The sequence below is a fragment of the Armigeres subalbatus genome, chromosome 2 (genome assembly GCF_024139115.2).
Source record: "Armigeres subalbatus isolate Guangzhou_Male chromosome 2, GZ_Asu_2, whole genome shotgun sequence".
NCBI classification, from domain to species: Eukaryota; Metazoa; Arthropoda; class Insecta; order Diptera; family Culicidae; genus Armigeres; species Armigeres subalbatus.
In genome coordinates this window covers 315,374,514-315,390,728 of record NC_085140.1, presented here as the reverse complement: position 1 = coordinate 315,390,728, position 16,215 = coordinate 315,374,514, and the positions used below count along the sequence as shown (strand labels likewise).

Here is a 16,215-nt window from a genome sequence, read left to right as displayed (position 1 = left end):
TTAGAACCTTCTCATCCCCTTATCCCGTTTGCACTTGTTCGCAAGTTCCCCTCATAAATCCATGCACCCTCCACTCACTCCGGCGGTTATATTCAACTTTCCACACACGGAACCGACTCCGCCCGAGAGCAACTTATTTATCTTCGTTATAAATCTGCACCCCCTCAAACTGGGTCGAACTCCGGTTACTCGCATGGAAAAATTTCCCAACCATCAAAATTTATCCCTATAGGTCATATCGCAATCCCGTACACCCTGAGCGAGCATTTCCCGAAAGCAATGAAATACCATCGGGGCACCCGACCGTAAAACTATCAAAAAGTTTTTTGATGCTCTTATCAACTTACCTCGTTCTTTATTTAATGAGTTGTTCCAACTCCGGCCGGCCGCAAATCCGTACACATCGGTTGCTTCTCCGGACCAATGAGATGCCGGTTGTGGAATATCCTCCTCCGAATGAAGACTCCAGTTGAACTGTTTCGCAACTAAGCCATCAGCACTGGGTTGTCTTTTAGGTACAAATCGTTTTATTTTCAGCACTGTTTCGTTATAGTTTTGAGTCGTTTGGTGGGATTCAGAATCGGTACGGGATGGCAAGTATTGCACAGTACCAGCATGAGCACTTCCGGCGTGTCGCGTCCACTTTGTCCCTAGTTGATTTAGTCGGATTTGTCCCGGTCGCAGTCCGGCGAGACGATGGCTGGATGGCTGTCTATATTTATGATGTTTACACAGATGATTAAATATGCAAGGAGCTGTGGAAGTTGCACTAGCTGGCAAAGCTGGTCGCTCGAAGCTGCTGACAGGAGAGGATTTCTGCAATTGGGAGAAAAAAGATGGCAAATTCGTCAACAAACCGGAGCATTTGCAACTTTACGAAAGGTACATAAATCGTAGAAAATCTAAGAAGATAGACAACATGTAAATTGACACCAATTTAGTAGGATTCTTAGAAAATAGAAAATACAGAAGCGGTAGAGCAAAAAAAAATCAAATGGTAGGATTGCGAAAAACTACCAAACAGAATTTTAAGATTCGTAAATTGTGGGAGAGTACCAGGAATCTTGCAGAAGCATTCCCAGAATCTTGTGGAAGGTTTGCGAGTACCCTGTAAAGCATTTCTACACTCTTTTGTAACAATTAAAAATTCCAGGAGTCCTATGAAAGGATTTCGAAAATCATATGGAACTACGGAATAAGTATAAAAATTCTGTACATGAAGAAATTAAAACAAAAAGAATGTTTTATGCATGGTTTACAATTCTTACCGCACATTTGTATTCACGTTTTCGCCCAACAAAACCAAAGTCCCGACACAATCCGATTCACAAGGAAATGAGGAAAAACTTTTTCACTTAAACTTTCATCAGCACATACATTTTAATCTCCTTTCATTGAGAGCCGGATCCGTTGATGATTCTGCACGATGAATTGCGTGGATGCACTTCCTTCCCTTGCGACAGTTTTCGCTCCCTGCAAGCACTGGGTTTTCCACACGTTTTATCTTCTAACAAACCAGCCGGAGAATTTCGCACATCTATATTACATTCCACAAACACACGATTTTGCTTTCGTTTACCCTGAGGCGGTCGCTTTGTGGCTTGAAATCTCACTTTTTTATTCACAATCTTTCGAATTGAAACGAGTTTCGAGAGTACAACTTCTACCACTACCAGGACCAGGGTTTGTTTTCAAAGCTCAGTTGTCACCCAGGTCGTTTACAGCGGATACCCACAAACTACTTGCCTTCCGCATGTACGAACAGCAGAAACACCACCGATCTGATGGTAACTTTGTGGGGACGGTGGCGTCGGCGGCAGGGCACGAGAGAGTTTTGCGAAAAATTCAACTCCCATCAGGAGTCCATTCACTGAACAACAACTGCAACGTTTTTCTCATCCCCTGTGCCACAAGCGGGACCCACTCCAAGATGCGAAGGAACACGTGAGTATTTTTAGAATTCAAACAACGACTCCACTTGATGGCGATACTTTTGCGCTGTGTAGTTTTCCCGCCAACGCGATTGGAACTGGCAAGGGTGAATCACTCAGTGGGTCGTTTTCCCGTCAACAGTACGTTTTGTGGGGTTCGAATTAGGGACAAAAAAACATAAGCGCAAATGCACAATCGGACTGTTCGCCTTTCCCGGGGTAATGTTTTTATTCGTGATGTGGAATGCAGAGTGAAGGATGCAGCCTGGAATCGCAGTCACACGGCATTGAGTTGGCGTTGAAGAGCTCCAGAGGAGCAGCCCTCCGTGTAATGGCAGATGGTGTGAAGTGATCAACCCGTTCTAGTTGTTCGTTGGGAAAAGTTGGTTGCTCACTCTTTGGATTCGTGACGGCTATGGAATCCGGAAACTGCGGAATAGGAGAAAGTTGAGAAGGAACAAAAAATGTTTGAGAAAGATTTGTTGGAAATTTGATTTCGGATGAGTGGATTCTGTTTCGTGAAACTTTGTAGCAATCGGAACGCGGAAATTGGAAACAAAGTTGTGGATTGTTGGAACTGGTGACTTTTTAGTGCACCATAGATGATACAAAATTGATTATGAATGTTTGGCGGTGGATAGTTTTTTTTTATTTCAATGGAATTTTTCTTTAAAACGTAAGAGCTGTCTGCAAATATTATATACGAACCAAACGGCTGATTTGAAACAATATTTAATGGGGATAGGGAATTTATTATACAATATTAATGCAGCAGCATTATAGGTTTTTCCCCCTCAGAGAATGTCCATAGTTTCGTCGATGTAAATCAAGATGAGTTTTTTTTAACCCGAATCCCGAACTTACTCTTTTAAGAACTAAAACTGTTTTTAATGTACCAAAATCTTTTCAGAATCGTACAAAACAAACATTTAGGTATTTTCAAAGTACTTTGTAGCAGATACATTTTTTACAATGATATGATATTATTGATTTTTGAATTCAAATAAAAAACGAATATTAATAAAGTTCCTTTAGCATTTTTGAGTCAAATTGGCGGGAATCACAATAATCATTGTTCTTTACTTGTGCACTAAGAGTACGAAATGATCAGTTGGACTCTGTTTGCTTAGAACAATAACGTCAGAGTCGAAAAATCATTACTTCCGGTTCAGTCCTTACCTCACGTATTCGGTGGATCTTGCATGTTGAGTCATTTGCGTCTGAAAGCGTGCGATACCTAGTTTGTTGAAAAGATTATATTTCACTTCAATGTGCTTGATCGTATTTTGTTTACGCTAATTTAGTTTTCTCTTGATATAAAAATTTCCAGTTTGTCTACGCCTTTGAATCGTACGTATATCGTATATCGTGGGATATAATCGCTTCTCTTTGCTTCGACTGGCAGAGGATTATCTACAAAACAGGGAAGGGCCATTTGGCGGCGACATACGGCGGCAAGAAATTTGGCCTGAAAGCCACTTGGCCGAAAGTTGTTTGTCAATTGGTCGAACAAACTATAGGCCAAAACTGAATAAGTCTAGCCGAACAAACCATTAGGCAGAGGTCCATTTGGCCGAACAAGTCATGTTGCCACAAATGCCATTCGATCGAAAAATTCGTGTGGCCGAACAGATCATTTGGTTGAAAATGCCGTTTGACTGAAATGATCGTTTGGCAGAAAGGACCATTTGTCCGTAAATATCATTTGGCTAAACGGTCCATATGGCCGAAAATTCCACTTGATCGAACGGGTCATACTTTGTGACGTTCGACAGATATTGTGAGTTAAATTTAAAAGTAATTCAAAAGCTTTAGTCGTTTTTATTTTTTAAGCAAAATCAATTGTAAATTAATTTTGAAATAAGTTTTTATTATTGTAATTAAATTTAAAAAAATAATACATTTAGATTGAATTGAAGCTTAATTTTTGTAAATTAATTATTTTTGTTCTTTTCAGTATATATTTTATTTCATTTGAATTAATTTAGCTTTAGACGTTTGCATCTTTTTAAACAAAACAATGCTAGAATTCGTTATGTCGGATTGACGAATCAAAGTCCAAAGTGAGACCAAAATACACCCCGTCTTTGCCTGAGTAGGAGAACAGGGGGTAGGACGTCCATGTTAAGGAAAATGCCGTTTTCATCAATGAAAACCACCAGTTCAGACAGTTTTCACCAGCGCAAACTGAAGAACAGCTTATCTGCTACTGATTTCCGGTGACAGGTATCTAATTTATCATATTATTGTACAGAAATTGGATTTTTAAAAAGCATCCGCCAGTGGATGGGGCACATGTGCTCATCGTACTGGTTTTCATTTTAATTGAGGGAATTAACCGAATGTATCAGCTGTTTCGGTCATACGAAATGAGCATGGGCGTACTGCCCCACAGCAACCTTAGAAGTTTGAGGGCCCATAAAATCGTATTAAGACGACGACGATTTCGTGTGGAACATAAAGAATACGAGTAAGCAGCATAGTTCATGGCTTAATTTTTAATTTATGAATGTATAACAGTGATAGAAAGACTAAATGCCACCGAGCCAAAATTGCATCAAAACATGCAAAAATCGTTTTTTCGAGTTTTTCATGTATAATTAGAGTAAAATCATGAAATGTATGTATCCAATAGCAATATTTTCCATTGCTTTATCGTATAGACTATTGAAAATAATCACAATGGCGATATTTAGCCTTATTCAAGGGTGTCGCGTTTCGACCCCTAGGGGCGTGCTACCCGCACTTCCCCTACTTGACTGTTTAGGGATGTGAAATGTTTCGTACGGTTTGGGTCTTGACTAAACAAAGTGGTATACAGCTTCAGTGTGTGCAGCAATGGCTCCTGAAAGTATAGATCTCGTTTTCAACCATTTGCTCAAATCTAGGAATGCGCCAAACTGCTATCCCCATTTGAAAATCTGGAATAATAATCAATTGTCCTTCAAGGTTTCCTGAAGGATAGAATCCTTAAGCTGGTGCATTTTTGCTCGCACTAGAGGAGTAGAAGTATCGCGGTTTTTTAGTTCCGAGTTTTGTAAATAATACTTTTAAAGTGAAACGTGTGCACCTTCAAAGTCTGTCGAAGATACAGCTTATTTTCCGTCAGTGCGCCTGACGATTACGTGATTCTATTCCATTTGGCGGAGGAATAATTTGAAAAAAAAAAAAGCGCATAGGCGTTTTTTTGTACGGGCTGGAATTCGGAAAGCGAACAGCAGTCAGTTTTGGGTTCCCGTCGATTTTGTTGAGGGTTGCAGAGCGACCATTCGAGCTCGTGTGTTCGCTAAGGCCCGCCTTCCGAGGTAGCTAAAAGGAGGGAAGTGAAGTTCGCCAGTCAGCCGAGCGAATCTGACCCGACAGTCGCCAAAAACTGTCGTAGAACCACCCGTAAGCTACAACCCTCGGTAGTCAGGTTCCGAGAGCACGGTCCCCGTACGTCGCTTATTTTCGTAGCTTCCTTTTAGTCCTCGCCCGGTGAATTCGGCCATTTGCGCACGAGCTCACACCGCCATCTTGTGGAGCAGCGATCGTCCACTGGCAAGCCGGCGGTAACTCGACGCTCCGGAGACACCGACGTCACCAGCACGGTCAAACAAATCGTCATCGTCCCCGTCGGACAGTTCGGCACCCCGCCGTAAAGTTCCCCATCTTTGGCACGTCGCCCAAAAAAGTCAGCATCTTCGGCACCCCAGCGGAAAGCCACCGTCTTCGGCACCCCACCGGAAAGCCCTCCGTCTTCGGCACCCGCCGGAATCCCGCCATCGCTACGAAAATCCTGCGCAGGTACGTGGAAACATTATAATCATGGCCATGAATAGTTTCCCAGGTTTAGCCTAAGCCCAATCTAGTTTCGTCCAACCCGAATGAACTTGATTATACAATAAATGATTGAATTGAATTAGAAGATCTGGGTACCAATTGGTTTCATTTCCAGCCATTCCGTGTAGAACTCGCTGCTTTCATACGTTTTCAGTTGTTTCGTTGGTAGATTGGTTCCTTCAGACTTCTATTCCTCTGCGGAAGTGAGTATTGGGTTGAGCGAGCTTAACCTTCTGTCTGTGCTCAAAAAAACTTACGTTGTCTGTGCTCTGGGGTCAAATTGACCCCAAATTGAAATTGCTATAAGTTTTTTAATGTTTGGCCAATTTTTGATTTTTTGGGCTGTTTCGAAAAATAATTTAATCATCTTTCAGGTCGTTTGTCAAAGATTGACTATAGGTGGGCGGGTACATCGCGGGGAGGGGTTTTAGTGAACAAGGGTACAAAAACAATGATGTTGCATGGTTAGGTTACTTGTATGCGAAAATCCTACCCAGTTTGAACTGCAGCTGTTATAAAAAGGCTATTCAAGAATGCATTTTCTGTGGCATGAGGCGTTGATAAGTTTAGAACTCGGCCGCCAGGTTTTGGTATATTTGAATTCATTATTTTAGACTACTCAAGATATTCCGATATATAGAATTCTCCTCAGTGTAAATATTCTTATCGCACAAATTAAAAAATGGGAAGAAGTGCTCATTATATTGAGCACCGCTTTGTAGTGCTGGACATCCTGAACAATGTTGTCGAATACAACTTGGGTGTAGGTATGAGGGATCTCAAGCTAAAGCAATATTTCATGTATGCAAGAATATTGCAAGTACACTAGCGCCGCCTATTTGTAAATTTCCTTATTATTTATTCCGTCACATGACAGTCTATTTCCACCAGACGAACTTTGTTACAGACGTCATCTTTACAAATTTCAAAATTGTGCGATAAGAATATTTACAATGAGGAAAATTCCATACATCGGAGTTACTTGAGTAGTCTAAAATAATGAATTCAAATATACCGCCACCTGGCGACCAAGCGCTAAACTAATCAATGTCTCATGTCAAAGCAGACGCCTTCTTGCATAACCTTTTTGAAAAGATGCAGTCCAAAATGGGTAGGATTTTCAGATATAATAAAATAAGCATAAAAAATCACTGTTTTTGTACCCTTTTTTACGAAAACCCCTCCCCGCGATGTACCCGCCCACCTAAAGTCAATCTTTGGTAACGACCTGAAAGATGATTAAATTATCTTTCGAAACAGCCCCAAAAATCCAAAATTGGCCAAACATTAAAATAGTTATAGCAATTTCAATTTGGGGTCAATTTGACCCCAGAGCACAGACAACGTAAGTTTTTTGAAAAAAGGACACTGTAGCGCATATTTTCAAGATTTTTCAAGCGAATTTGCACCTAGGAGACAGATCTCGGCGAGTTTTACTAAACTACCAAAAATTAGGAGAATCGGTTGAAAACTTAAAAAATGGCAGCCACTCAAAGTGGCCTGGGGTCATATTGACCCCAGAGCACAGACAAAAGGTTAAGCAAGTACGAGGAACAATAAGGGATAGTACGGTCTAGTACGAATGTTGCGAGAAAACTTTATTCAGGTGCTGCTGACGACGGCCACATGATGATTCGAAGCGGTTGGAAGCAGATTTCTTATAATTAAGTAAAAAAATGTCAGATTTATAGTCAATCATGCGGCTCTTTCAACATTAGGGTAAGACGGTATAATATGCCCCCCCTAAGGCAACTCCTCGTTAACTTTTTACTTTTCAACGCAATTTATGCAAACTTTGTGTTATTTGGTAGTCCAGGAAGTCGCGAATGCATTGCCCGTGAATAGTCATATAAAAATATTACAGATAACACGTAATAAAGCTTTTTTTAAGAGTCGTGACAAAATGAATTTCAAAAAGTTCCTGGGCAAAACCGTAACCAAAGACATTTCATAGCCCTTCATTAGTGTTTTATTAATCCCATTACAAAAAGGCTACAAATCCTTATGTGCTTGACATTAAAAAATCAACATAAGTCCATTTAAGCAGGTGTGAATTATATTTCAATATTTTCCATACAATTTGGAAGCAACCGCTGCAGGCTCGCTGCGCTTGTGTCCAGTTGGTAAGGGCATATCGTCCTGCCTACACTGGGGCGTTTTGGCCAGTGAAACATGTTTTCGAAAATCGTTACATTTTTGAAGATGGAAGCAATTTTATATCATATTAGCCACTGAGAAAAGTTATTTTGTTGCTCAACTGAGTGTTCCAGTGCAAGTTTTGCGGACAGTACGCCAGAGTCGCTCCAGAATGTTGAGCGAACAAACATTAAAAGTTACATCAAAACTATAACTTTTTGTATTTTGCTATTATTTTCATTGTGTAGTACAAAAATACTTCCACATTCACATAGTATGATGGGTTTACAAATAATTATGGATACCAACTGATTTTGACCCTTAAATAGTTATAGTTTTCTAGAAATCAAAGGGGGGCGTTTTGGCCAGGTGGGGCGCATTATACCGTCTTACCCTACTTACAAACAAATTTCTGAATCTTGCAAGAAATTTCCACTTTCTATCGCTGAATGCCTAGAGACGTTAACGTGGGATATAAAATTTCTACAGCAACTATCGCTGACGGCCATCACTAATGCCGCTGGACCGCTATCTACACCATCAAAGGCGCATCCACGTTCCGAGTCGTAGGTAGGACAAATGGAAAATGGGCTACAGTCTGGTAGGGTAAGACACCCAGAAATCGCCCACCCCCCAGTTTTCGCCCACCGATTTTGAAATCTTCATTTTCGCAAAATGAGTGTGGAAAATAGTTAAAGTTTTTCAAAACTGTTTAATAATTAAATGAAAAACTTGAACTTTAACAGGTATAAGCAACTGGTTTTCGAGAAATGAAGATTTCAAAATCGGTAGGCGAAAACTGGGGGAGGGCGATTTCTGGGTGTCTTACCCTATTAGCGGTAACACTAAGCGATTCGTATAAATTTGCAGGTATGTATTACAAGCCTACTCTTTCCAAGGCTCACATAGATGTGAAAAATTTCTCCGCAGTACAAAAAGCACGTGGCGAACAAATTTTAAAAAATATCGAAGTAGCTTTTTTCTGGAGGTATGTTTTTTGCGACCAAAAATGAGCGGAAGAGTAGATTTTTTTTATGAGCGGTACAGTACTTGGGTAGACTATTGTATGGAAGTAGCATCACTTCCATCCGTTAACACAAATAATGACTTAAGACTAATCACTACCTTTTAGATGAAAGCAAGGCACTCTTCAACATCATCATCAAGCATGACCTCCTGCTTATAGGCAGAAACTATAGACACTACACTACTGAGCTTGTCTCCGCATTGGGCAACAATTCTGGTAATGAAAAATCGATCACATTCTAACTATATTTAGTACTTACCACTCAAGGCATAACTGTTCCATGTTGATAAGAAATCCATTTCGTTATGGGAAAGTTATGTCTCGCGCTTAGTTTTATAGGGGCATAACTGTATAGATCGATTTCTCTTCGTCGATGTTTTCTTTTTATTATTGTACCGAATTGCGCTAGTTTGTCGATGATTTAATGGTTTGATGTGATAAATGATGATTGTATCTTGTATCAGAATCAATAATCTCGGTTGTAGCTTTTGAAACAACAGTTATTAACAAAATATAAAATCGATTAAGAGGAATCGATCAATACAGTTACGCCCCTATGAAAGAAGGCGCATCGCCATGTAATCAATTTTATAAATAATCAGGACTTGAAAAGTTCTTACGACCAGAATATTTATATAATTTGAGAAAATTTCCTCGATTTTGGGACAAATATTGCTTTCCATAATAGATTATCTAATATCTCTCTTGTATCAAAAAGAAGTCAGGCGTTACAGAAATTTGAAAAAAAAATACAATTATTGTTAACTGCTAGGATTATAGAAAATGTGATGGATCTAGATATAAATCACACTACCAAAAAATCGAATCATTGCCAAATAATCTGCTTTAGGAGCTCAGAATCCCTTACGGATCAGATTTAGATCAGACTTCGGTATGTTTCTGGTTGCTCAAATTTCAATAGATTTATTAAAGTTTGAATAAAACTTTTTCCTTGGTCTTCTGATAATCGTGCTTTATCATAATTTCTAAAAAAAATTCATTCGCATATTTCAACAACTTCTATTTTACCTCTGTAAAACGTTTAAAGTCTGAGAAGTAAAATTTAGACATCTTTGAGCGCTTTAGGGATTATAAAGTTCCTGAGGTCCTAAAGAACAATCAGCCTATTGTTTAAGGATCCCAAAAACATCTATGATTATTGTTTGGACTCTGATTAGCTTTAAAATAACCTTCTGTTAACACAAAAATTATTACCATCGAACGACTTCATATGTTCTTAATATAATCATGGGTAGGACAATGCTTTGACTGTCCCACCCAGGAAAATTCATGCGTAGTACATGTCCTACCTGTCCCACCCTCAGCGCCACTGCACACCATCATAAAATTTTCTGTCATTTTGAGGAAATTCGTCTCGAATCAACTATCTTCCATTCAAAGTGGTTGTTGAAGAACGCACCAATAAGCTCCCCACCCCTTTTTGAGGTCGGTCACTGGCTACGTAACTGGCGAAGGGATGAAACAGCAGCACGAACCCATCACCCGGGAAATCCATCATCATTAGTTAGTTAAAATTGGATCGCCGTATTGAATAGCAAGCCTAAATGTCTAGTCTGTAAGATGCAATAAATGTTAAGTGTTAAATGTCAAAAATGTGTACTGCCGCTAACCGCACGTCGAGCACATCTGTATATGGAAGCCCATATACAGATGTGCTCGACTTGCGGTTAACAAGTGTAATGTAATGTAAATTAATAAATGTTGTGTATTGTGAGTGAATAAAATGTAGTTTGGCTGTGTAAAAGTGCACAGATAGAAAAAGTTGTTGAAATTCACACGAAAGTAATGCACATAAAGGGAATGCCATAAAGAGCGTAATTTTAAACGATATTTTCGCTTGGATGTATGCAATGTGTATAGTTTTATGCCACTATTTATTCGATTAAGTGGTATAATGCTATACAAATTGTATACATTTAGAGTGAAATTGATGGAAAAGATTCATGCAGTTTTTATTTTTGTTATATTGGCCTATTCAAATGTTAAATTCAACAATTTATATTTTTCAAATTTTAAACTTAGTGTCTCGCAGCACCTGAATTCAAATTGATAACATTCCAATCAATTGTTTTATTAATATTTCCAAAACAAAAACTGCTTTTATTTTGAACAATTTGACCTAGTGCGTAATTTTTGAACGCGTCATTCGAAAAAATTGATACTTACTATGTGTAAAATTCATCATATTTGTAGTTCACTGCCAAAATTTCAGCTCAATCGGTCATCGGGGTACAAAGTTGCAGCTTGTCAAAGTTGACCATTTTGTATGAAAAACGGCTTCCGCTGCTATTATTCTGAACACAGGTGTAACAGGAACCAAACGATTGTACTCTTTCAAAAGAAATTCACCTGTTGTCGACAATGGCCACTCGATGATTCCAGAGTTTCCAAAAATTCACTTGATTTGAGTGCTAATAATACTGACGACGACCACACAATTTTCGGCTTGGAAAGTGTCTCGAATTCTCTGGGCATAAAAGTATCATCGATATACGAATGCAGAAATAGTAACTTGGCTTAGAAACCTTGCAGTTAATAACTGTAGAAGTGCTAAATGAACTCTGCGAGGCGGCAATGTCCCAGGGGGGGATATAATGCCAACGAAATAAAAACCCCTTCCGCACGCGATGGTATACGAGCAAATCAAACCACCTTCCTTTTGCACGTGGAGATATATCAGCTTCCACACTGATATTCTTCTCTCCCCCTTCATACGGAAGTTTGCCAGAAGAAATATTGCCCTCCGCTCGCTTTCGAATCGACCTTTATCAAAACATTATTAATGCCTGCCGTATCCTAACGGAACTATCAAATCTATACTTTCCCCTAACAACCTAACAACCGTTTCGGACAAACATTCGAAACGGCCAAATGAAATTCGGCTAGATGGCTTTTGGCTTAACGTGCTATTCGGCTAAGTGGCATTCGAACAAACGGCATTCCGACGAAAGGTGTTTTACCAAATATATCATTTTGCCGAAAAAGTCGTTTTGCCATATTAGTCATTTGAACGAAAACATCATTTGCTAAAATGGCCATTCGACCGAAAATGTCATTTGGCCGTAATGGCCGTTTGTCCAAAAATATCATTCAACCAAACAGGTGGACTTTTTTTTTACCATAATACCAGTTCACTGCCCATAATCGCATATTTGTAACACTCGCATTTTTGCTCATTTTGTAGAAAGCAGAAAACTTAATTTACTTATCTGTGGTAAGCTGGAAATGATAGAGTTTGTGGGGAGGATTGACAATACAAATATGCGATCATGGGCAGTTCAGCAATTGACATATGGCAGTATGACTTGTTCGGGCAAATATCCCTTTCTGTCAATGGACCATTTCGGCCAAATGGCATTTTCGGTCTGATGACCTCAAGCCAAACGACCAAATCACCAGTATGTAATATCGCTTTATCCAGATGAAATTCTCGGCCAAATCGTTTATTATCTGATTACCGTTTCATTCAAACAATCATTTCGGACGAATGAAATACGGCTAGATGACTTTCAGCCATCTTATTATTATTGTGCATATGCATAATCGAGTTTCAGACATAGTAATTGATTTCCACTCCGGGTGGCATATAGGCAATTAACTTTGAATGTACCCATCTTATTCAGCCAAATGTCTTTCCGTCGAATGATTTTCGGTTAAACGACCCTTCCCCTTTTCTTAATAATTTCCCGTGGCATTTCCGTAGAATTTCTTATGAACAATTCAAAAATTTTCACCTAGGAAATCCAAAGAAATTCCTTTAAAATTCCGAAAAAAAATCCATGTAAACTCTGAACATTTCCTAAGGAAATTCCGAGCAATGTTCCGTTCAAATTCAAAGATTTTTTTACATCCTATGTTTTAAATAATCTCCCGCGTAAGCTCTATAAAATTTTCCGTGGTTATTTGTGAAAATTCCAGAGTTTCCCATGCAAATTTCCTAGAGTTTTCAGCGAATATCTCTATCTCTATGTATACTTGATACTTGATATTTATTTGTAAATTCCCATGTATATTCTGAACATTCTTCTGTAGAAATAAGAATCATTTTACCATGATTTTTTCTCATGTAATGTCCCTGCGTATTTTAAATTTGCCATATTTTTGATTTTCCGTGTTGAGATTCTGTCAATCCCGCCGCTTCGGAATAAATGAGAAAAAATCCGTGGACAAGTTTCCATAGGCTTAAGGTTGCCTTTAATGTCACGAAAATATCCCGCAAAAATGCCGATTTACGCTGCCGACGGTCAAAATTTTGAAAAACGACGCCACTGCCGATTTTCGGACCGGCGGTTACCTCTGCATCGGTCGAAGTAAGTTTTCCACCGCAATTACGCAACTACGACCACCACCTATGGCGAAAATGGCTAGCACGTGGGAGAGCAGCTTGATTGTGTTGTAGAAAGCAAGCCCATTAGCTCCGCCGCTTCGTTATCTGTAAGGGTATGCGATAAAACCATTTTTCCTGACGAAACGAAACGAAACGAAATTAGAAATGCTCCTGTAGGATCGAAACGAAGCGAACCGAAATTTAAATTTACTTCCGAGACTTCGGAACGAAACGGAATCCGGGTCCAATTGATTCGAAATTATTCGAAATGAAACGAAATTTAATGTTTTTTTTCGCGGAATTTTTATTAAATAGTTTTTTGAGCATAATATACGTAATGCAAAAAACGAATGAAAAAATCCACGGAGAAAATAATTTTGTTTAATATTTTTAGAGTCAAATAAGGTCGATACAAATATATAAAAAATTGGCCCTCTAGAATTTTTATGCTCTAAAATAAAATTTTGAAGTGGCAAAAAAAATCGAAAAATTATAAGGATTTTCAAAACATTCTTTAACAAATCCGAGGAGGTTTTTGATTTTTTTTTTCATTCTAATATTTATCTTTTATAATCTCCTCCCCTTTGACATTTCCGGCATCGATAGGACATTTTTTTATTAAATGTAACGGCCTAAGAGCAAAATCAGAGCAATGCTCATTTTGAATATGAATCCGCCACATTTATTTGCCCAGCAGCTGTTCAGCAGCTGCAGCCTAGTCAACTGTCAAAAACTTAAAACTGGCATAACGCTCAGTTCTATTTTCTGCCAAATTGAATCACGACTTTCAAATATTTTGGTGTATGAATGCGCCATTTTATCTACGAATCAATCCACTTTGCAATTACGGCACCTTTCTTGGCAGCAACATCATTATTTAATTTAATTGAAAATTTTAAAAACATGTGTTGTACACCGCTGGGGAAACCAGCGAGTTCGTTCTATGTTGTTGCAGATTCAAACTAGAATAGTGATCAAAAATTCGAAATGAAACTGAATCACTACTGATTTCATTCTACATAATTGTTACCCAAATGCCATAGGGAAAATCTAGCTTAATTTTACAAAAGGACATGGGTAAGTAACAGATCATTTTGGATCTATTCACCATTTTCAAAAGTATGCCCCTTACCATAAACAACGTGAAAATATTCATCGCTTAATATTTCCAACAGACCTCAGTGAAAATTAAAAAGCTGATTTTTTAACTGCAATCAACAGATTTCATATTGATTAGATTTGTTCACCATTTTGAAAAGTATTACAGATTCAAATTGCCACCCCTCCAATTAGCCAATTTTTGACTTTTTCATGAAGATTAATTTAATCTGTAAAACTATTTAAAATGGTCATTTCAACGGATTTAAGCAGTATAAAAGCTGTTGATTGCAATACTAAATTCGACTTTTTCTATTTTTTACTAAGGTCTGTTGGAAATATTAAGCGAATAATTGTTTTACGTTGTGAGTTCTTCTGTGGTGAGGGGCATTTTTCATCCATCAGTTTTTTTATGGAGTTAGCCTTGGAAAATAAACGAAAATCGTGACTGTTAGATGAAAGAATGAAATGAAATTTTTCCGTTTCATCACTTTTTCACAAATTCTGTGGTGGGAGTTAACCCTTAACAATAATATCAATGGGGGGTCTGCAGTTAGCCTTGCGTGCAAAGGCGTGGGATTGCCAATCCGAAGATGGCGAGTTCGATTCTCGGTCCGGTCCGGTGGGAAGGCATCTTAGGCATTAGCTTATGCAAGAGAAGCGAAAGATTAAAACACAAAAGATTTCATTGGAAAAAATATGCCTGTTTGATAAAAAAAATGACAAAAAATTAATATAATTCTTGAAATCAATTGTTAGAAAACTTTTCAGACCTTGAGAATAATGTATAAGCCTGTGTCTATTGAATATAAATTAATTTTATGCCAACAACTCGAACGCAGACATTGAAGATTATTGCTAAATATGAACTGTTTAACCCAGTAGCACGTCCAAACTTACAACAAAGTGTCCTATACGGAAAACGCAGTGCACCGGCACGATCTGGATCTGAAAAACCTAGAAAATGTGACAAAGTTATAGATTTCAATGATAGTCATGACAATGATCTTAATTGGAAAGATCTGAATTAGTTCCAGAATCCGAAATAAATGAGATATCGGAGAATGCCCCAAATCTGGAGCATTCTTAAATATGCAAAGATCTAACAATCTACTAATTCAGAAAAACTTCTGAAACGTCTCCATCTCCATTTCATTACTTTCAAACAATGGTTGTTCAAACCGAATACTTTCAAAAGACAACGGAAAACTGACAATACTCAGTAGACCAGTGAGGATTGTTTCGCTTTATCGAAGAGTTTCCACAACTAGAAGAACACAAATTGAACAATCGCCTCATAAATACATTACATATTACATACATAACTTAGTTAACTTAAATAAAAATATAGCATACCAAAACGATAAGATCTACAAATTATTTTCACTTGACTGAACAATATTATTTAAATTAACAAATATGCATTACGTTTTATACTTGAACACTTTTAACAAACATCGAAGAAATTTTCAAGTGGAAAGCTAAATGCGTTTCTGTTGAAGATACAAAATTGTATTATGTAGTGAGATTTAGTGAAAGAATTGTATAAAATTTTGAATAGAGTTTGAATGGCTTTATTCAGCGGCGCAGCCGAATTTTTTATGAGTGAAAATTGGAATTATTAAAAAATAAATAATTTTGAAATTCCGCGAAATTCCGTTTGATTTCGTTAAAAGTATGATTTTTCTGTCGAAATTTTTTAAATTTAACGATACGAAACGAAATCAGAAAATCAGATTTCGCCATACTCAAATTCCGCGGAATTCCGCGAAATTTCGTTTCGAATGCCTTAAAACGAAATTTTTCGAAATACCGCATATGCTTAGTTATCTGTTAAGGACTGATTTAATATA

At 38.1% G+C, this 16,215-nt stretch overlaps 1 protein-coding gene across 3 annotated transcripts in view; it reads right to left on the bottom strand.

The window, feature by feature from the left end:
* LOC134212634 (netrin receptor unc-5-like) overlaps positions 1–16,215 on the bottom strand; it is a 478,948-nt gene that overhangs the window by 437,235 nt on the left and 25,498 nt on the right. The window contains exons 2-3 of one of the 3 annotated variants that reach the window (XM_062690650.1): positions 1,269–2,360; positions 348–816 (exon numbers count right to left, since the gene is read on the bottom strand). The gene's annotated coding sequence lies outside the window, so the exon portion shown is untranslated. The remainder of the gene's footprint in view (positions 1–347; positions 817–1,268; positions 2,361–16,215) is intronic. The other 2 variants (XM_062690652.1, XM_062690651.1) reach the window with 2 other exon arrangements.